This window comes from Electrophorus electricus, chromosome 18, assembly GCF_041902795.1.
Source record: "Electrophorus electricus isolate QZ-2024a chromosome 18, ASM4190279v1, whole genome shotgun sequence".
Classification (NCBI taxonomy): Eukaryota; Metazoa; Chordata; class Actinopteri; order Gymnotiformes; family Gymnotidae; genus Electrophorus; species Electrophorus electricus.
This window is the reverse complement of record NC_137514.1, coordinates 8,225,001-8,247,500: the sequence shown is the minus strand read 5'-3', so window position 1 is coordinate 8,247,500 and position 22,500 is coordinate 8,225,001. Positions and strand designations below refer to the sequence as shown.

Below are 22,500 nucleotides of genomic sequence, written 5' to 3'. Positions count from 1 at the left end.
CGGATGTCTCTCTCATGGATGAAAAAATTTTAATTTCCACTCGGAGACTGACTCAGTGTGGAGAAGATATTATTTTGCTACAATACCTTCTTGAAGAAGATACAAGTCCAGTATCACCTATTTGTGGAAGTGAATGTTACTAAAACTAACAGTGAACTTGGAGCCAAGCATAGAGAGAACAAAGGAATGTTTTACCAAAAGAAACTATGAGCTCTTCAACAGGGACTATTTTGCTTGCATAAGCGACACGTTCATACTAAGGATAGCAGGCATCAACGACCTGTGAAAGCTTTGTATGTGTCATATTCTTTATCCTATATCAAGAGTAACAGCTGACATAGTGTGCAAGAACACTATTTTGAACAACAGTGTCATTCTACTTTTCCGATGGTGTTGTCACATATTGGATGAAGGAACTAAATTCTAAATTTCCCAGCCTGAAATGTATTTATGACAAATTTGTAAAGATGACAATTATGTAAATAGCTGTGGGTTAAAAATCCAATCCTAAAAGAAATCGAAAAAGCTTTTATTGTCGTTTTGGTTCAAAATATGACTATTAATGAGCTTGTGCTTTCTGTTGAATTGACTGTAAATATTCGAAACATAGTCATTGGTTTAAATTTCGGAAATGTTTGTTTAACGCACTTATTCCAGCACTCGGATACCTATAACCATAGCCTTTCTCCCTGTGTCTCTTCATCTTCACATGTATTAAATATTGTCTGCTGAAAAATTGGCTCATGCAGTAACCTCAATATGAAGGATCGCTGTCTACATTGACAAAAAAACCATGATACTGACAAAAATGCCCCTTTATGCTGATCTAAGAGGAGTTTTTTACTTTTTCTATTCAGACTCCTGGGCTTACAGCACTATTAGAGTGTGTTTAAAGCCCTCCCTATGAGTGAAGGGGATGAGGATATTTTACAATCTCTCATTTTATTCTTGCTAATCACACAGTGAGGTACCCCCAAAAGCAAACAAACGCACAAAAAAACTGGAACATCATGCTGTCACTCAAGCATGTATCTGCCATGGGTTTCCTGTAGCCAATCAGATTCCACTTCATTCTAGGCCTGAATGTAACCTCTTGGTTTCCAGGTGTCATGTGTCATTGCAGAACTTGCCAATGGAAATCACAAGCAGCTCCATGAGGGCAGAAAACAGCATCCTGTGTCTGACCTGTGTTGGTCCCTGAGACTGTCTGTTTCACCCTGTGATACCTTTAGCTTCTCCACCCCCCACCAACTCTTCTGTCACATGCACCACTGCCTGAATCAAAGCTAAGACCAGCATTATAATCATAAAAGGAAAAAAAAAACAATGAAAAAAATAACCAAGGCAGTGTTTTTGGTATCTATATTAGTTGGATATGTTCGTAAAGAAGTATATGTTAGATATTTCTATTTGTCATATGCTAGCAATATGTAAAGTATTGTGCCAGGCTTGTGATATTTTTGGGTTACAACGCAAGTGGATGAGTGTAAATAAAAATAATTATAAATGCTATAAAAATCATTAACCCTGATATTTTTAGTTCTGCATCCTATAACAAAATATCTTGAAATTGCAAACAAAGATTTAAATTAAAAAATGCTATTGAAATTTATAAAGTTAAATTTGTATATTGAATCTAAAATATTCATCATAGCCTCTGTCTATAATTCAAGGGTGAAATGTAGGATTCTAAATAATAGTTTGTCCTATATTGGTTGCAGTTTTTGCCTTAAGTGATAGATGATATTTCTGGCTGGACACCTGTATAAAATTTTTCTGCAGCGTTTCTAATAAAATATCACAGTATTTTCTAAAGCCGTGTCTATTTACCCTCTATCACTCATGAAAAAAATGCACATACAATGCACAGAATGATTACAATAGTTCTGCATGTTTTCCTTGATCTATTCATGATCTCTCTTCAGGTGCTAAAGTGTAGGAACCATTTCTCCAAAGCATTGTAAATTTTAAGTGAAATATTTGCTCTGTCAGACTGTCAGCTAACGTTATCGGAGCACTGGAGTCATCATTGCAGTCTTGAGACATGCTTTACCAAGCTGGCATTTTTGCACTTTCGGAAGGGAGCATATTTTGGAAATGTCAAGGCTTTCTGGGCATGTGTGGGACTCATCGGTGGAGTGAAACATCACTGCCGGAGGTGGCGCGGTGGCAAACGTGATGGGGATCCCACTCCAGAAACAGGAGAAAGTTTCTCTTGAAACCTGATTTGGAAGGAAGATTCAGCGTTGGCAGGCTTTGTTCTCCTCATCGGTGGCATGTGGCCATTTGTCACTGTTTAATGACAGTACAGATGGGTCTCAGGAATGTTGAACTTATAGTTTCTCACTTGGGTTGCTAAATGAAATTAAAATATATTCTACCTTTTTTCCACATGAAGACAATTCGTTTTTTGACAATTTATCTGTCTGCAACGTTAGAGCCGATTATAAAGATGATACTGGCTCCTGATTTTAAGGTGCCGTTGACTGTCTTGAATCAAATCTTTTTGTTTTTTACAGTGACTGAGCATTAATTACACACTGAAATGGTGGCTAATTTAGTGTTTTTCAACTAACATCCACAGTAATGAACAAGTGTAAAACCAAATCAATTAGACAGCAGCAGGGAGACAAACTTAGACCCAGCATGATGTCCAGTAATGGGGTCGTTTTCTCTCTCCCTCGGAGTCTCATTTGCGCTTATTTTGAGCATGATCCTGGCCTAATCATCTCCTCTGTTCCTCTGGCTTGTCCACACTGGAGTTCCGTCCAAATTTTGGGGAGACGAAACACGACCCAACCGAGAACCTGACCCGTACGAAGCCGAAGAAGATGCTGGCCGCTCCTGCTGCTCACGTGCTCGCGCGCGCACGCCGCGACTGATGCTTCCATTCTTTCCATGTGCATCTGACAAAACAAGTGGACTGGCAAAGGCAAATTTACTAATGTAAATTATTTCCATGCAGCCTGTAAGCTAGGCTGCAGCGAACCGATCAACTGTAAAAATAAGAGCCACATGCTATACGCACCCATCGAGGGCTTCAAGGTGCCCAGTCGACACCCAGAACGATACAAATGAAAGACAAAATGCAACAGAGCCTATGAATCAAAAAAAAAAAAAAAAGATTAGTAGAAAAGCTTTCCAGCTATACATTTTCATTCATCTTATTTATGTAGCACTGAAGCTCTGGGGGTACAGTGTATCAGCACACGAGTGTAAAGACAGAGGAGGGGGATTTACAGCACTTGCCAGAGATAAAGGAATACTTCTCACAACATGCTAACTTTGCTCATGGTGTATGGCCAGATATATTAGCATACTGTCTTAAAAATATGATCAAAATATATCACATGGATGAGTAGTTCATTCAGATGTCGTGTGATTAAAGCAAGAAGTGGATCTGGCATGTTGAAGTGTGTGTGGAGTTGGTGTAGCACGTTGAAGAGCGTATAGAGTGGATGTGGCACGTAATTTTTACACTGCAGCAAATTCTGAAAAAGGAACATTTTAAAATGATGGGGATTAGGTAGTCTATGATGAGTTGCAAAAATTTAACATTTAATCGTTAAGCTGTTCTGTTATGAGAAATAGTAGAGGCTCTTTGAAATGGGGAAAGCATCTTACAGCAATGCGTTAGCCCTCAGAGCACTCCAACACTTAATTCACCATTAAGGTTAAGACATGATAAACCGGAGAAAAACCAGCTTCCACGGAGGATGGAGTCAGACTTGATTCAAATCTGGAATACTTATTTGAAGATGGGACACAGTCATTAAAAAAGGTCTGTGGTGGAGACCAGCAGGCACAGAGTCTGAGTGGCACAACCCACCTACACATCCTGTAAAGGTGATGAGCACAGAACGCGTGTTAAGAGCTCTTGTTTTTTTTCCACTTTCGCTCCACCAGAGGATCATGTCTAAATGACTGCACTGACTTCTCAGCTTTATAGCGGAATAGAATTTGAGGGCTCAAACTAGCTTTGAGGTATAAAGTGTATTTGTTCAGACTTAAAAATTTTACGGATTTCTGTGACCTGTACTATTGTGTCAGTTTCTCCTAGAACTCTCCTTTGCAAACATCCGAAATATTTACCAGCAACTCAAAAAAACCTACAGAGGAGCAGACTGAGGCAAAAGCTCAACTCTGACATTCCTTTATGTGGTATGTCATGTGTGAAAATCACTGTATTTCACATTTGCTTTGTCAGAGGAACAGGGTGCTGAATCTACAGCAGTACAGCCCATTCTATGTCTATATATATTTAGATATTTTGCAAAATAAAATGAAGGTTTGCTTCATACAAACCCCATTTGATTAATAGTGTAAGGTTTCCGGGCATGCAGAAAGGCATTATTTAAGCTAAGGAAAGTTTTGAAAAAGCCTTAAAGGCCCTGCCAGTTTGATTGATCACAGAGGTTGAGACGGCTTTGGAATGGACTGAATAAGATGCATATAGCTACATATGAGATGCAACATGAGCATTAATAAAATGGATAAAACTGTGTATGTATGATTATATGCAGAGTAAGCAGTGGCATGACTCTCACTTAAAATGTGTGTTAATTAACATCTGTGGACTGCAAAGGTTTAAACAAACGCCAACACAGAAATCACACTATGATAGAAAAGTCAAAGAGTTTGCACTGATCTAATTAAGGTGAACTCAACTAGACTATACCTTCTAGAAAACTGGGCTCAGAAAAATAACTGCCTTTGCATTCTGCAAATAAATCTTTAAGCGGTGCATTGAAAACCACTGACTGGTTTCAAAAGAATCAAAAGAATATTTGACAATCTCTGGCCACTGGAATTCTGAGAATGCTGAATTACACCTCTGAATTGTTTAGAGAAAACCAGTGACACTTGCTCCGAAAACATTGTACTTTGCAGTACTTCGAGTTTTAAGAATGTGTTGAATTCATTTGCATAATGCAATGTATCTTGCTTTGCAATAAATTGCTTTGTGAATCTGTCGCCTGCTTTTCTTGTTCCTTGGTTTTATTGATCTAATTCAAACATTGCCAACAAATTAGCTTTTGAGTTCAAGCCAATGGCAGGAGTGAAATTGAAAAATAGTTATTCACGCTTGGCTGAAGTACATGTCTCTATACTTTTTACGAGACTCCTCAAACCCTTCATTGGATCAGAGTCGGTATCGAGTAGTGAATGGGTTCTGTGAAACGCACACTTCAGGGTCCACCCTCCCCCCCACATTTGTTTGAGTGTTTTTTTTTTCTTTGATTTATTATCTATCATTTGCTAATTTCAATTTTATTAAAAAATAACAAACAAACAAACAGAGCATGCAATGTTGCTTCTGTAATATCTAATGTAGCATTATTGTTTAAATGTGGAACCTGTGTGGTGATTCTTGTCCACATCTTCATCCGCTAAAGCTCCAGGGCCTTGACTTGATCTGTCAAAGCTGGCGCTGCCCACTGCTTTTGAGAAGTTAGAGAGATGAAGAGGAGGGGTGTGTGTTTGTGTGTGTGTGTGAGTGTGTGTGTGTGTGTGTGTGTGTGTGAGTGTGTGTGTGAGTGTTCGTGTGTGAATGTGAGTGTGTTTGTGTGAGTGTTTGTGTGTGTGCGTGTGTGTGTTCGTGTGTGTGTTCGTGTGTGTGTGTGTGAGTGTTCGTGTGTGTGAGTGTGTGAGTGAGTGTGTGTGAGTGTGAGTGTGTGTGTGTGCGTATGTGTGAGTGTTTGTGTGTGTGTGTGTGTGTGTGAGTGTTCGTGTGTGTGTGTGTGTGTGTGTGAGTGTGTGTGTGTGTGAGTGTGTGAGTGTTCGTGTGTTCGTGTGTGTGTGTTCGTGTGTGTGTGAGTGTTCGTGTGTGTGTGAGTGTTCGTGTGTATGTGAGTGTGTGTGTGTGTTCATGTGTGTGTTCGTGTGTGTGTGTGTGTGAGTGTTCGTGTGTGTGTTCATGTGTGTGTGTGTGTGTGCGTGTGAGTGTTCGTGTGTGTGTGTGTGTGTGTGTGAGTGTGTGTGTGTGTGTGTGTGTGAGTGTGTGTGTGTGTGTGTGTGTGTGTGTGTGTGTGTGAGTGTTCGTGTGTGTGTTCGCGTGTGTGTGTGTGTGTGTGTGTGTGTGTGTGTGTGTGTGTGCGTGTGTGTGTGCGTGTGAGAGAGAGAGAGAGAGACAAGAAGTGGTGTGAGCAGGAATGAATACTCATGACTCAACTGGAAGTTAATTAACCCAGCTTCAGCATTCCATCATTCTTCTGGCTCGCCCGATTGTCATTCACACATGGGCCTCTCCAAACAGCCATCACCCAGCCCAATCGATCCGGCCGTGACGGGGTAGCCAACCCCAGAGGAAGTGGGGGGTGGAGTCGGGCTGCTGTAAGAGTGGCAGGGTGCAAAAGTGATCAGCAAAATATTTCAAATGAATAAAGTGACATTAAGTCATTCATTTAAGTCTTCCTACTCTTTGGGCAAGAACATTTGTTGCCTGTGAGTACCTCTCTCTCTCTCCTGCACACACTCTCTGTCTTTCTCGATCTCTCTCCCACACTCTCTCTCTTTCTCTGACTCTCTGTCTCTCTCTCTTTCTCTCTCTCTCCTTATTCCTCCACCCACTCTAAACAGGAATTAAGATTCAGGTAAATACCTCTCACATCCAAGCCAGTTGATTGCCTTTACTCCCTCAGTGGTAAAGCTCTAATAGGTGAATATGAAATCTTCTGAGCCAATATATATGCAGAACAGTTAAGTGAAGAGGAACGTTCATCTGAGCTCCTTTCATCTGAGTAATGAATATGGCCTGGAGAAACTTCTTTCCTGCTCTCTTTTTTGGTTTTCCTTCTCTCTTTTCTCCATCTTCCAGCAGTACATGGCCAGCTTCTCTGGGGTGGGAGATAAGCCTGAAGTACTGCTTTTCTTGCTCTGTAAAGAGCACTAGGACTTCACTAGCTTGTGGTACTAAAAAACAAAACAAAACAAAACACTGAATATTTCAACCCTCCATGAACCCCTCACCTCCAATGCCCGTGGATTAGTAGTGAAAATGTTAGATGAAAATTCCATCCCATAAGGGCTCCAATGTTCATTAGCCATGCTGTAAATGTTTTCCTTGCCCAAAGGAGAGCATTATAGTGCAGATGTTTACAGTCCAGTCCATTCCCACTCTAACTTAACAGTTCTGAATATACAGACTTTATACAATGTAGTTGTTAATGATTCATCCCTGTTGAAACACTGACATGGACCACCCTGTAGTAAGTCATGAGACACAGAGATAGGTAGTCTAATGAATAACTTTTTTCCAGTGTTAGATAAAACTCTTGGACTAGTCTAAGGCTTATGGCTTGAAGCTATTAAAAGTCAATGACATGCTCCAACTGTTATTTTTTTCCCCTGAAAAATAATACCGAAGATACTGAAGAACTGTAACAGTCAGTGGTTTAGTGTTTCTCCACTCGAACATCCCCTGAAAACACAACTGTGCCATCCTGTGACACTACCGGACAAGAGCTAGAGACGTCTGGGTGAGACGTCACTTATCACTGTGGTCCTCTGGCCTGTATGTGCGCCACTGCCGCGACTCTGCCCTTGCCTGATTTAACGAAGTGTTCACGTGGGTACACTGGGCTTTCTCCAGCATTTTATATTAGCAACAGCCTTGATTCTGATGCAAATTGTCCCTCATAATATGACCGTCTGACTGGCCCATTATCCTAATGGACTCGGTGTAGCCGTGAGAGGGGTCTGCAGCCAGGGCAGGCCACAGAAAGCAGGCGACTAGAATAAAAACGTAATCACCTTTCCCAACCACCAGAGAGGGCAATTTGGGATGTGTATTTGAAAGTGATTCAGCACATAGCGATTCTGCCTCGGCCAATTTCTTGAGCACTAACGTCCAATCAGTCACCAATCGCAGTTGTTCCTACAATGCGGCTTCCTGTTGCTGTCATGACAACTGCTGTGGACTTTAAATGCTGGGTCAGAACAGGCGTGTTGATGGTCTACATTTGCATAGTTCTATTAGTTCTAACGTCTTCTCCTGTTGCTGTCTCCTTCTCTCCCTCTTCCTGAAAGAACCTCAGCAGCCAAAGTTCAAATGATCAACTGTGCAACGTGTTGGCATGTCTTGACAATACTTCTTAGTGTGAATGCTGGATGTAGTTATAGTACTGGATCCAAGTTCACAGGGACTGTGCACAGCATGTCATTTGGACAAACTGTCAGCCCTGTATGCAACTGTCAGCAAGAACAGCTGTGGGAAAGCTAAGGAACTGAGTTCTTTGTCTCAGTCTCTCTTTGTCCAAAATGATGTGTTTGTGTGTATGAGGGAGAGAGACTGGCATGTGAAGGTATTGCAGGCTATTCAGGCATCTGTCACTGGTCTGTTCCTGCTTTAGAGCACAAGTCTGCGGTTTTGGGCTGCTTAGGCTTGCTGTACCAGATTTGTCAGCCTCTATCCTGTTCGACCCTCTATCCTGTTCAGCACTGCTCAAAAACATCATAAAGCACATGATGATTAAAACACTGTGAATACACAACCTTGTCTGAGAGGAACATAGTGTTGGGGAAAACCCCCCCCACATCTATTTAATTAAGAGCATTACCTTACATATGTACTTAAACATCCCTATTTGTTCAAAACAGCCACATTACCGTTATGGGAGTCAAAAGGTAGTGAACAGAATTTATTTAATTAAGCCAGACAGAGCAGTTGCTAACTGGTCGCCAGCCCAAACACTGAGTGTATACCCTTCAAGTTAACCTGCAATATTTTTGCAGGGCTTGGGCTACAGTATTGTTACTTCCCCATGCATCTCTATGCAGTGGACTTCTCTCTCCCATCATACTTTTTATTTAATGTCAGTTGAGGTCATATGTGAGTCCGAGCTGACATGGTCTTTAGCATGAGCAGCTCAGGGAAGGGAACTATCATGCTGCGCAGATTCATGACTCTCTGGGCAAATCTTGCTGCTCCAGACCTGTCTCTGGGAAAAAAAGACAGGGAAAACCACATCTTTATGGAAAGGCATCTCCATAGTTACTGATGTTATCTGAAGTGAGCAGGTAGTGGAAGCGGAAGACGCGGTTTGATGAATGACAAGGACCAAACACTAACGTGAAGAAGGAGCCATTTATCATCCTTTTCTTGATTCACGTGATGTCTAAGTGCACACACTGCAAGAGGAACTGCACCACTGCAGTGAGTTACACAACTTCTCAAGTTGGAAGGGTAGCATAGCATTGCCCTGCGGTGCTGTGCCGAGGCAGAACTAGGCCAGGAAACTAATATACTAATACCATTGAACACTGCTGGAAAAATTGGTCCTATTAGAGAGGCCATAAAGACTGAAAACTGGCAAATATTTTATATGTGGGGGTAAAGTACATGGGGTTAATATATACTACGTTACCCATGAGTGTTTATCTGCGCATTAAGCCAGGTGTCAGTTCGGTCCCCTACTCTGAAAACCTAAACACATTCTAGTATGTTACATACTAGTATCTTAGTATCTAGTAGTGTGCCAATGCCAGTGGGGACACTTTACAGCGTTTCCCTGCCATTTGTCAAATTTGGTGCATTAGTCCTCATTCACAGCAAGAGCAGAACTGCAATCTAATTCCCTTTTAATAGCTAGCTGTGCTCGCATGACACTGTTTGCAAGAGAGCGCTGCAGTACAACACAATCACCCACACTGATCCCTCTCATTCCCTAGCTTTATTAGATTAAATTCAGTGAGGATCATTCTCCAGCTTGCACTGATCTGGGACCAGACACGCCTGTTCCTGAAACTTCCTATACACCATGGGATCTTCTGGAAAACTGATCCTAAAGCAGATGCGGACTCATTATGTTTCCCGCTACTTGGTTAAGTGCTATTGCTCATATCTGTGGTGACCCAGCTGGCCTAGAGAGGGACTGAAGTGATAATACAGTGCAAGTCTTTAGCAGCTGGTTAGGCATCTGTGTCTGTCTAATGTGCTCATTTCTCTGAGTGTTTTACTTCCCCCCGCTATCCCATTACCAGAACATTTGACTAATGCCAGTCAATTACATGAACACAAGTAACCAATGCCAGCAAAAGATAATGGGAGGAACTCTCTCTCTCTCTCCATTCTCCCTCTTTGTCTCTCTCAGTTTGTGAGTAAAGATGGAGGATAATTATACCATTTTCAGTTGCTTGAAATCACAACAGATGTAGCACCGTCTTGCCTCTTAAGCTGCGTTTGCAGCTGAGCACAGCCAACTTTAGCTCCAAGCTGATGGTGACCATGTGTGCACTGTTTAAGCATCATTAGGTGACTGTTACCGGATATTTTCAGTTGCTGAAAACAGAACAAAAGTAGCCAGTGTGACTGAGAATAGTGTCAGTGGCCTATAATGCAGTATTTACATGATGGAAGAATTATACATGGCCAGGAACGATGTATAACAAATGAAAGCGTGAGCCTTATGTATGGGACATCATAAAAAATAACATGCAGTACTTTAAACTCTATACTTTAAGCTACTTTATGCTATAGTGTCATAGCATCATCTTTCTCCATTGTTGCAAAAACTTATTTCAGTAATATTTCATTTTCTTAATGTACAGAACATATATATTTTAATCTTTCAGGTTGTATATCTGCATCTTGTGGCTTGGTTGTAAGTACCAACAAATCAGCCCAAATTACTCAAACAAGTTATTGGTCTCTAACATGAATCAGCACTTTGTTGGTCACAAGTTTTGGATTATTACATTTTTTTTCAGTTGCTAACACACATATATCCTGAACATAATTGCTATATATTAAAACTACAGTTTATTGGTTATAACTACCTTCTTCAGTTACTTTAGGCAATATTTACCTCATAGGCACAAATTAGGAATCTCCTAAACTATGTTATTATTTACATATCTATAAATTATGCTGCCATGAAGAAAGAATTACTGACCAAAACACACACACACAAACTATACGAATGTCATCCACCAATATTAATGATCATAACTGTTAAGCCACTAAAGGTATAATCAACCAAGGAGACCTACAGTAACGCAATTTAAAATGGTATATATGGGTGACAAAGGAAAAACCTGAAAAAATGGAGAAAGGCCCCGTTGACTTTGATGATCAATCAAGATGACAAGAGGAAAAGGTCTACATGATTTTGAAATGGTTCATCATGAATTGGATACAATTCATGATGAACTTGAATCGATCGCAAGTCACAAAAACTACTCAACTGCTTAGTGTTTCAGGAGCAACAGCAACTATAGTGACATTTGCATTTAAATCTATGGGAAAGATGTTGGTCAATAGCATTGGAAACTGGCTGAAAGTCAACAACCTTGATGCTTGTATGACATGTAAGGAGAACTCTAGAGGTGACTGAGATTAGACTTAAACAGATGGTCAGCAAGAAGAGTCCCTTGACAACTGCATAGATAGGGATATTATAGTAGGACTGCAGTGAATAAAACCCTCATTACAAAAACAAATGCACATTTAAGATGCAAATCCATAGGCACTGCTGTACAGAGATATGGGAAAAAAAAAAGACAAACAGGTCATACTTTACCCTATTTTCAACTAATAAGAAATTACATGTGGTGTACAGTAAGACAACTGTACATGCCTGAATACTTGACCCCTATAAGGAGGAAATCTGCTTGGTTCTATGTTCTGGTGGGCTTTTTTCTGGCATGGGAGAGATATTTCTTATCACAAGGAAGCACATACAACCTTGATTTCATTGCAGTTGTCGCCTTTGAATGAAGGATCACTGCAATTCAATGCAAAGTTATTCTGACTGATCATCTTTAGGCTATGATGAAAGATTTCTATCCTGATCAGAGTGGTCTCTTCAAGTACCCCAATCTATAGGCCATGAGGAGTCACTGAGTAGTTTGATGGGTATGGAAATGATCCTCAGTCATCAGATCTAAACCTAAGCAGACAGGTATAGGAGGGTTTGGGTCAATGAGTTAGACAGTACTCCTCTATACCGTCATCAAAGCACCAGCTGAAGCAGCATCGAATGGATATTTCATTGGCAGAATAAATAGACTTTTTTCCCCTTTCTAATACATTCTTCCTTTAGAACATTTGTGTTTGTTTAGTACTTTGTTTCAGAAATCCCTAGCAGTTGGTCAGTTTTTAATTGATTTGTGTGTGGTTTGAAAGCAATGTATCATAAGCAAAGCTAACATGTTTTTGAATCAGTTGTTTGCTTCTGCTAGACATGCTTTAAGTTAAATTAATTGGAGTCTTTGTATTTGTGTTTTTACAAATGACTATCTGTAATTTGCAGAAATCTTTCTACCATTTACCACACTCAGTGTGAAAAATGTCTCTTTCAACAAGGACATTTTGTATCTCATACCACAATAACCTGTAACACCAGGCAGTATGGAGGTATATAATTTTGTACGGTCTTAGTAATGTGTTGCTTACCTTACTGACCTTTACTTAAGCCAAAATTCCATTACAGAAGAAGAATGCCGGCTGTATAGAACGACCTACAATCAGGAATGCTGCAGTGTGACTCAAAGTGCTTTTATTTCTTTCAGTTTTGTATAGAGTAATTCCAAATTATTTCAAATGAATCTATGGTAATTCCAGTAATGTAATGGAAGAAATGCACAAACACACACATACATGCCCCGTTAGAAGATGTTGTTAGAAAACTGTCCATTTTGTTATTTGTCAAGGAGATATGTGGTCAAAGAGGCAACATTTCTCCAGTGTGTTATGTTTCTCTAGCATGCCAAAACGACACTACCATTGATAGTGTGTCCTTCTTGCTAAATGCGTCACTGGAGGCAGGTTTCTGCCCCTGCATCTGTTAGTGGTGGGAGTCAATGACACACGCTGATGTTCTCATTTGGATGCACAGTCCAATAGGCTAAGGTCCTTTCCACATAATGTGCACAAAGGAGCAAGGGTGCATTAAAATCTGTTTTCAAACTGTCCGACTACGCTGCACTTTGCCACAAGCAAACAAATGGGTTCTGATTATAGCGTGCTCCAAACGAAACCTTAAAAAACCAAACCAGAAAGAAACTCAACACACACACACACACACATACACACACACACACACACACACACACACACACACACACACACACACACATATATATATATATATCCAGTGATCAGTGCATTTTGCTATCAGTGCATTTTGCGGTTAACTTAATTGTCTGTTAGTTAAACTTTATTTGCTTTTGCCTCTGACCAGGGCCACTAAACTAAATGTTTAGCATGGGAACAATTGGTGTGACTAGCACAAAACATTGGCTGCTACAGTTATCTTCTTTTAAGATTCCTGATTGAAGACTCATTAGCCTGAATTCTGAACTGAAGATTTAAATTGTGCCACGGTGCTCCCAACTCCACCATTAACTGCAAACACAGAGATCACGGACCGCACCGTTGACGGGCCTGCTATGTAGGACAAAAGGGTGGAAAGAGATTATTTTCACCCTATCACTTGCCGCCATAGGGATGAATCGGCAGCAGTGATTTATGGGGAATCTCCGGGATGGCTTGAGCCAAGAGAGGCAACTTTTTTCTGCAGTCTGGCAGATGAACTGAAATTGGGTTACTCACAAAATGCAAAGGGCTGTGTCTCGAGCTTACAAACTCAATCAGTCATCCGATCCCTGGAGGTCATTTTAATAACGCCATATGACGAGGAACGCATAGCAAACAAAATGAAATCTCTGAGCTCCTCCTTTGGAAAGAAATTCTTTTCTTTATGGCTCATCAGTAATCTCTGTAAGGAGACGGGGAATTCAAAAAAGCATGATTTTCACACATTTTTTATATGAAGTCAGTGCTCAAAGTGACAATTATATTTCACTCAGGCGTAACACTATAAATCCTGTACCATGTTTAGTCTCGCAAGCAAATTTGATACAGTAGTAACAGAAGAGATGAAATTGAAGTCCTTGACTGATTTCATTAGAGGATCTTTAATTTACATAGGCATACTAAAATTCAAAAAGACTTTACAATAGAGAAGTTTACTTTCAGTACTAGCTAAACCCAGTCATATACGTGACCTGGCAGCTTTTAAACATGGCAGGGAGCACATGTTCGCCGCCAACACCGAGTTTTATTCCGCGATACTTGGAGAGAGGCACATTTATCACAATCTCCTAAAATGGACGGAGCTTGAGAACAGCAAATTACACGACCGGCGCTGCATTTGCTACGGCCTCTCACAAGCACTCGAGTTCGAGCCTGCCAACGAGTCCCGCGAAGGACGGGGTCTCCATTTCATAGGCTGTTGTGCTCAAGTATGCTTCTCCTGCGTGTGTCTGATAGGAGCTCCTCACCATCCCCAGCTTCAATTTGCAGGATCAGAAATCAGCAATTACCAGCTCCCCTTCCTGCGGGCACCTGCTGATTATCCTGCCGCCTGATCAGGGAAGAGCCTGAGGGTGTGTAGGGGAAACAATTCGTCTCTGCTTACAGCCAAAGCTGACTGTTCATTAGCTTGCTGCCATTGCCACCTATTTCACACAGAGAGAGAGCAAGAGAGAGAGAGAGAGAGGTTGTGTTTTATTGCTAGAAAATAGGCTTTGAGAAATAAGTGGGTTCGGATGCTCAATGTCATATAAGCCATATTAAAACTTCAATGCAAGGTACAATAATTCAGGTTACACTCACTACCCCCTGCTTCTATTAGGCCTACGGGTGGGAACTGTTATTACAGTATTAGCGCCAAGACTAGCATGTTAGCGAGTTAGCAAATCCTCATGCATGCATGGTTGCGACACTAGTTTCATTTAGCCTTTTTTAAAAATAATTATTTTAGCTCCTCTGCACACATTTAACTGCTTTAAAGCACTGGGCAACATCGGCAAAAAAAAAGAAAAAAAGAAAAAGTAAACTAACGATTCATTTCCAGTGGAAATGTTTTGTACAGTGGTTTGTCTGCTGTCTATGGTGATGGAATGAACTAAATAAACCTACTTCATTTTTTTTTTTACAGTTCACCAGAGTGATAAGTTAGGCCATAACAAGCAGTGACTGAATGTTATTACTGATATTTCCATTTAGTTACTTACCCATGGGCTACTGAGTTAAAATGAGAATATAGAATTCACACCTAATTATCCAGCAGAAGGCCTAACTGCTAATAGAAAAAATGACTTCAGTTTTAGTGTTAGGAGAAGCCAAGACAAGGGTGTTTTTCCACTCCATTTATCTTATTCATTCTTAAACTATATGCAAAATGTCTGTAAAAATCACAAATGGCTGTGAGTTCATTATGTTGGTTATAAATACCAAAACATGATTTTTTTTAATCGCCCCTTTCATATACAAGAGCAATTTTTTTTTTATATACTTGTACTTTTACATGCACACAATGTGTATTTGACATATACATAGCTTACAGTGTGTGAATATTTTCAATATGAAATATAATGTACATTATGGAGCTATTAATATTCTAGTATGAAATGACAGTTCTATTTTATATATTCTATTATATATTGTGTATGTGTGTGTGTGTGTGTGTGTGTGGAATATGTGATTCATACAGGGTTTTTTACAGACCTTTTGCATATGGATACCCAGTGAAATAACCAGACTACTGCATTTTTCCATTCCAAAAACCTAAAATAAAACCCTGATTGGGCACCTTTTGAAAAAAAGGCCTCGATAATGAACCTGTCAGGTTTGTGTAATGACTTTATTTAGGGGGCTCTGGAGCCTCTTATTGATAACTACAGCACAGGCTGACACAGGAAGTCATGTGGACTCCCACGCAAGCCTGACCATATAAGGATATGTACCACAAATAAACAAGAAATTCTGACCAAGGCATTAAAAATATTCTAATAAGCATCTCATTGAAAAATAGCACCAGCTTTGCCTTGAATGGAGTTGTGCCTGCATACAAGCCATAATGAGTGGGCCACAACCGAGGCTTCTCCTCCAGCTGTGGCACCTTTGACTGTATTATCCAACATCGCATTAATGAGGATGAGTGTCTTTAACTCGATGCTCTTTCTTTCCAAGAAAAAAAAAGAAGATGGAAAGCAATTAAATGATTTACCTTTTTTTTTTTTTGCGAAAGCAAAGCATAAAGGAGGAAAGGCGCGATGCAAATAGAGGTGCAAAGCAAACAGATGATGTCAAAACAAGGGCTAGCCTGCTACAAGTATGCCCAGGAGGCCACAAGGTGCACGTTAGGAGTTTAAGTAGGCGCAGGCCTGCCTGTCTCTCAGTGAGCCAGACGCAGCTCATTAAAACAGTGCATTGACTGCCAGTTTCCCACCTCCTGGCTCCTTCAGTTTTAAAGTAAGTAAAAGGCAAATGCATTAAGACTTACAAATAATGAGTCTTCACTAAAATGATGCGTCTTCACATTCAGTTCGCTCTTGGACCATCATTCAGGTGTCTTAGAAGAAGTGATGGGAGCTTCAAAAATAAGCACTGTAAAGGTTCTGCCTGATGACTAACGCCAGACTAAACTGATCCCCTACTGTCCTTTGCGTGGAATAGTACTATTTAATAAAATGTGTCTTATAATTTAAACACGAGTGAAAAGATGAACACAGCGGCACGCAGAGTGTGGTTTGTGATGAATCATTTACAGGTGAAAGCGATGCTCCAGAGATGGAATGTGGCAAAGGAAGGCTCGCGTAAGCGCACGCAAAGAGACGCCTGGGTGGTGAAAAAAGGCAGCATGGAGGCAGGGCATTATTTTTTTAGACACTTCACTTTGAGGCAGCGATGTGCTTTTGAGAGGATCCTACGCCGTTATGCGCGCTATAAGCGGCAAGGTCTGGGACGGGAGGCGCTATCCATGTTGGTCTCATACTCATCCCACATGCAGACAGTATTATTATATGATTCCCTGGAGGACTAGGCAGGGCATGGATTGGGGTTGATGGTTTCAGTTGATGTGCAGTTAGGATTTAAGAGGTGAGAAAGCGGTATGTTTTTATATTGGGAAAAATTGTGGACAGAGATTCCACATGACATGCTTTAACTATGTCCTATACATCTGTGCTGTTTCAACAATAATGTTAAAACATTAATTTATACTTATATAATATACAATAGTGTATCATTCCTTTTCAGTGCGTAACTATCTCAGTGTGTTGAACAGAGGTTATGTTAAGAAAGATTATTTTACAGACACATTGCTGGTGGCATGTGTCAGTTGTAAGTGCACTTAGCCTCAAACATTTGGCAAAACCGTAAACATTATAATCACACCATTACAAAAATCCATTCACCTACTGTATCAAAACATACTTAGTTTATTTAGCTCAATGTTGACAGTTTTATTGTTTTTGTAAACTAGGCTAGCATGGGATTGAAAACATTTATGTGATTATGAAAACAGAAGAAGAGAAAGAGGACATGCCACAGGGCAGAATCATAAATATGGACTGTAGGAAAGGGGATGTAGGACCCTAATAAAAGGAACAGCTGGGCACTGGCATGTAGCTGTCATAAACCAAACGCGCTGGTCAAAAACACTAACATGGGATGTGGTGAGTGAAAACGTGTGGCGTCATTGCTGGCAACAGCAGTCTGAGCTGAGACTATCGGTTTCCCCTCTTCCATTGCCGTTCCCATGGGGCTAGTGCCATGTGGCTTTGTATTTATTTCAGTTTTAGTCTCTGTCTCGTGTTTTGTATATCTCCAGGCGTCGTTGTTTTCACACGTGCCTCATTTCCCCTCATTATGTATTTATATGCCTTGTCTTTCTGTCGTATTTGTCGGACATTGTACTTCTGTATTTGGCTTCTGTGTTCTGCTGCATATATTGCTCTACGTATCTCTTGGTTTTGTTTTAGTTGGTCACGTTTCTGGTTATCATGTTCTCTAGGTTTGTTTCTTTGTATCTTGGTATTATGGCCTGTTGTAATGACTGTGGTTATGGAATTGCCTCAATAAACATTTGCATCCTGCTCCTACTCGCTCTGCGTTAAGGCTGTGTTTCTGTTAAAATATTAAGACATTTCTGAAGACTCTCTAATCACCCTAAATGTCCTAATTTACGTCTTTGTATTTCTCAAAAACAAAGCCTCCAGTCCTGCTGGTAGCTGAGGCAGGTTGCGTCACACCAAACCAGATCGTCACGGAAGGCTCCTCCCCCCACGAGTCACGTGGTATGGCCTGCCGTGTGCAGGGGGACTCGCGTGCATTATTCATAACCACGCCCCCTAGGATAGCAAGCACCTGCACGGGGTTTAGTGCTTGTCTGTATTTAAACCCCTGTCAGTGTGTGCTCCCTTGTTGGCCATCGTCGCTGTGTGTGTGTTCGGTTGGACCTCTGTAGCCGTAACGTTAGTTTGTGTGGTCCCTTGTTAAAGTGTATGTTCTTCGTTTAATGTTAATTGTATAGTCATATTAACTGAAAATGTTGTATGTGAGTGCCACCTTTGTCATATGTTTAAGGTTAATAAATGTCTTGCACTGTCGAGGAAGTCTGTGCATCCTGCCCCACTCGGGCCACCAACATTAAGGAATGACACAGGACACCGATTCCCTTGACACTAAACAGACTTCCCAGAGGATGGTGCTTATGCACGTCCCAAGCTGCTGCGGGATCCCAGGAAACTGGGGAGACTACCGCAACTGATGTTCATGGAAACTCCGGAGGTGGAGATCGAATTGAACACACACATAGCGACAATGACCAACAACACTGACAGGGGTTTAAATACAGACAAACACTTAACACTAAACCCAGTGCAGGTGTGTGCTATCCCAGGTGGGCGTGGTTACGAATAATATACGTGAGTCCCACTGCATGCGGCGGGCCATACCACGTGACTTGTGGGGGGCGGAGCCTTCCGTGACACAGATATTTATGATCACCTAGTTTAGGTGACTTAGGAAAGAGGTTCAAAGCTCCTTTCATAAGAGTGGATCGAGAACTGCGAATACAGAATGTGTGCTGCCCAAAAAACTTTTCAAGGTCAAAATGTTAAAACCTTTTAGTCACACGGTGAACACATTCAACATATCTAGATGTTTGCAACAGAATTGCAACCATAAGTTTATGAAAGGTCACAAATGACAGTGTCCAATTCTGCAGGGAGTCCTTTGTCTAACCCGAGAAATGATTTTGCAGTTGAAATATAACCTTGTGGGGGACTTCAATTACTCTTCACTCAGAAAGGCAGATCTTATGCAACACCCTTGTGCCAGTCTATGTCACCTTAGTGTGTGCGTGCGACTGCAGCAGACCATTTAATTCCCCTCACTTCCTTTAGATACGGCAATGCAGAGGCAGCATGCAGAATTAAATGCCAACAACCACATCCCGTGCCTTTCAGCCTGAGCCGGCGAGAGGAAAAAGCAGAGGGGCGGAGTTCAAGGCTTCCGCCATGGTCCACACAGCGCTGAGCCACTGAGCAGAGGAGCGCCAACAAACTGAATCACGGCTGCTCGTGTGAACTGCGGCGTGCATCACTAAAGGCCCATCCGAGGATGGTTAATTGGAGAGCAGCAGCGCCACAGGCTGTGCATATTCCACCGTCATGATCCGACACTCACCACGCTCATTTATCATAGAGCAACGCTTAGGGTAATGACACACCTTGACGTTCATCTAGAAGTGGCTATAGTGTGTTAAGAATAAGAGAAGTATTAGATGCATGGTTTGTTTTTGTTTTTTTCGCAGGTCATTTGTTTTGTCTCTTGTTGACTATGCAGATAATTGAATGCATGCTGCAATATTTTAATGTCTAATTTCTATGGTGCCAAGAAAAATCCATTTGAGTATATGGATGTATATCGTTAGTGTGATTGGCTGCATTAGAATAAAGAAGGTTCTCACCAATCTGACTACGCCATCGTGGGAATTTCTTGGGAAGTACTTTTGAACCACTACAGTTTCAAACAACAAGCTCCCACATGTTTTTTGCAGTCTAAATTAAAGAGGGAGACATGACATCTAAAAACAAAAGAAAAATCAGTGTATTAAGCATAAAAACAGAAAATGGTGCTTTAACACCCAGTCTCAAATGATTTATTCGGCGTAGGTTGTTAGCTCTATACACTTTTGTTACCCACGGCTTTCAATTGAAAATTGCATTACATCACACCAAAATAAAGACCTGTCAGGTGGAATTGCTATCAAATGTTAACATTATCTATCTAAGATTGCTAGACAGTCTATAACTGAGCAATTCAGTGTTGTCCACTCATTTAGAAAATAATGTAATTTACTGCACAGATTTCCTGATGCTTATAGATGCTATGAAACACTGATTACTCAAAACACTTTACTGGACATGACTCTCATTACAAAGTCCTTATGCACTTTGTAAAAAATAAAACCTGCAATGTTCAATATTTACACAACATTGTTTTAATAAACTAAATTCATTATTTACTGACATCTGACTTCAGTAGGTCAAACATTAAAGAAAATTAGATCAAGATAATTACAAAAATAAACTTTTTTTTCTTCTCATATAGATAATGCAAAGGTATAGACAGGGTGATGTGTCTATAATAGGGAAGTATAATATATTTCTCTGTGTACTTTACTTTAGGGTGAAATGTAAAACGTGAATGCATATGCCATATGTGTAATGCAGTGAGTGGAGACAGACACCAGTGCATTGCTGAAGATCTAATTAAATGAATTAAATGATGCGTATACATAAACCGAACTGGATGACATCAACTAAAATGAAAAAGGGCAATAACTACAAGAACAAACCTGGGAAACAAGAGAACAAACAAATAAGAAACACAAGGCTAGTACTGATATGACATAAACCTGAGCATAGCATATCACAACACAGAAACAAGGAATACTATAATGCAGGAAGAGCTAACACATGAGACTTGGCTAGCGATAAAGACCCATGAACAGTGATGCAAAACCGATGGGATATACAGGCAACCTAATTGTTAACAGCACACAGATGAAACCAGTCAAACACTGAACTAAAAACAAGGGGCTGGAACTAAACAAATCAAAACTAGGAAGCATATGGAAGAAGCCCAGGGAGAAAACAAAGCTCAGTGAGGCATTGCTATGGGATCCGCGACACCAGGGAGGTCAGGGTGTCCAGGGAGATCGTGACATTTATAAAGAACTGTATTGTCTAGACCTGCCAGCTGACGTTTACCCAATAAACATAAAAACAACACTGATATGAACAGAGATATTAAAAGGAAGAGGATGAGGGGGGGAAAGAAGAAGGCCTAACCTAAGGAGACAAAGCGGTTACATTTGGTAACACTTTCTATGAATCCTGTATATATAACACATTATAAGTGCATCCATAACGATTTCTAAAGTATTCACAATGCTTTATAACACTTGATGTAAGCCTCTGTAAATGTTATAAATGTTATAATCACAACCATAAAATATTATAACACCTTATAGCATAAGGCTTCATAACACAAAGTGACAATGCATTATAATACATATTTTAACTGTTCTTAAAATTGTTGGTGAGACCAGTGTCATAAAGCTTTATAATATGTAATGACTCACATGCTAAAAACATGAATCTCCTCTCACTGGTTTAGTCATTAATGTTCTTCACTAACTTTAGAATTAAAATGACTGCTCATATAACTTTATGAGCTCTTTTTACAGACATAGGTAAAATGTTGTCATTTATCAGTTGATAAGTAGACAGCATTAATATTGGCATATACCAACTTCTAAAGACTTTTAAATGCTCTTCACAGACTTTGAGTAAAGTGAAATCATCTTGATTAAGTAAGGATGTCAAGAGAAGAATCCAATCATTAGTTTAGACTTTGAACAGTAGTCATTTTATTGACAATGTCACGGAACGCTCCCCTTCCCCCTGATCACATGGTATGGCCCGCCACGTGCAGTGTGAGTTCACTGTTGAGTGTCTTGTTTGTAACCACGCCCCTACTGTTAGCACACACCTGCGCCCAGTTCATTGTTATTTCTGTGTATATTTAAACCCCTGTATGTGTGTAGCACTTTGTCGGTCATTAGTTGTAATTATTCATGTTAATTGTATTCATGTCAGGTGTTTCACAGATTCATGCTGCTTGTTATGTGAATGTCATTTTGTTTGCCGTTTGTGTCTTGTGTCAATAAATGTCTGTCTACATTGAGAGAGGTCTGTGCATCCTACCCCTTACCCTGGGACACTCAGGCCATCACTACAAAATGCAATGTCCCCTTCATTTAACTAAAAAATTCTAAAACAAACAAAAAAACCTCAAAAAAAAATCTTCAAAGCACTTAAATTGGAGTATTTTAGCATGAGAGCCTCTCTATTGTCAAAAGAATATGTGAGTGTGAATATTTCTAAATGATTCTTTAATTGTAATGGACTGTTATACTGGTTATATGGGTCATCAGTACCATATCAATACTTAATGTAGAAGGAACTACTGGAAAGAGTTGCCAAACAAATTTAGAGATTTGTTAAAACAAACAAACAAACAAACAAAAACAAAAATAATAAACAGAAATGATGTCAATGTTGTTTACTGAGAGAGGGTTAGGGTAAAGCTGCTGCAAACATCAACTTCAAATAAACACATTTGGAAATGCCCCATAAAGC

At 40.3% G+C, this 22,500-nt stretch overlaps 1 protein-coding gene across 4 annotated transcripts in view; it reads left to right on the top strand.

The window, feature by feature from the left end:
- nlgn4xa (neuroligin 4 X-linked a) overlaps window positions 1-1,815 on the top strand; it is a 61,057-nt gene extending 59,242 nt beyond the window's left edge. For all 4 annotated transcript variants that reach the window (XM_081701184.1, XM_027010121.3, XM_027010097.3 and 1 more), the window contains one exon: window positions 1-1,815. This exon is cut by the window's left edge and continues 1,006 nt beyond it. The gene's annotated coding sequence lies outside the window, so the exon portion shown is untranslated.
- Window positions 1,816-22,500: the final 20,685 nt, after the last annotated feature.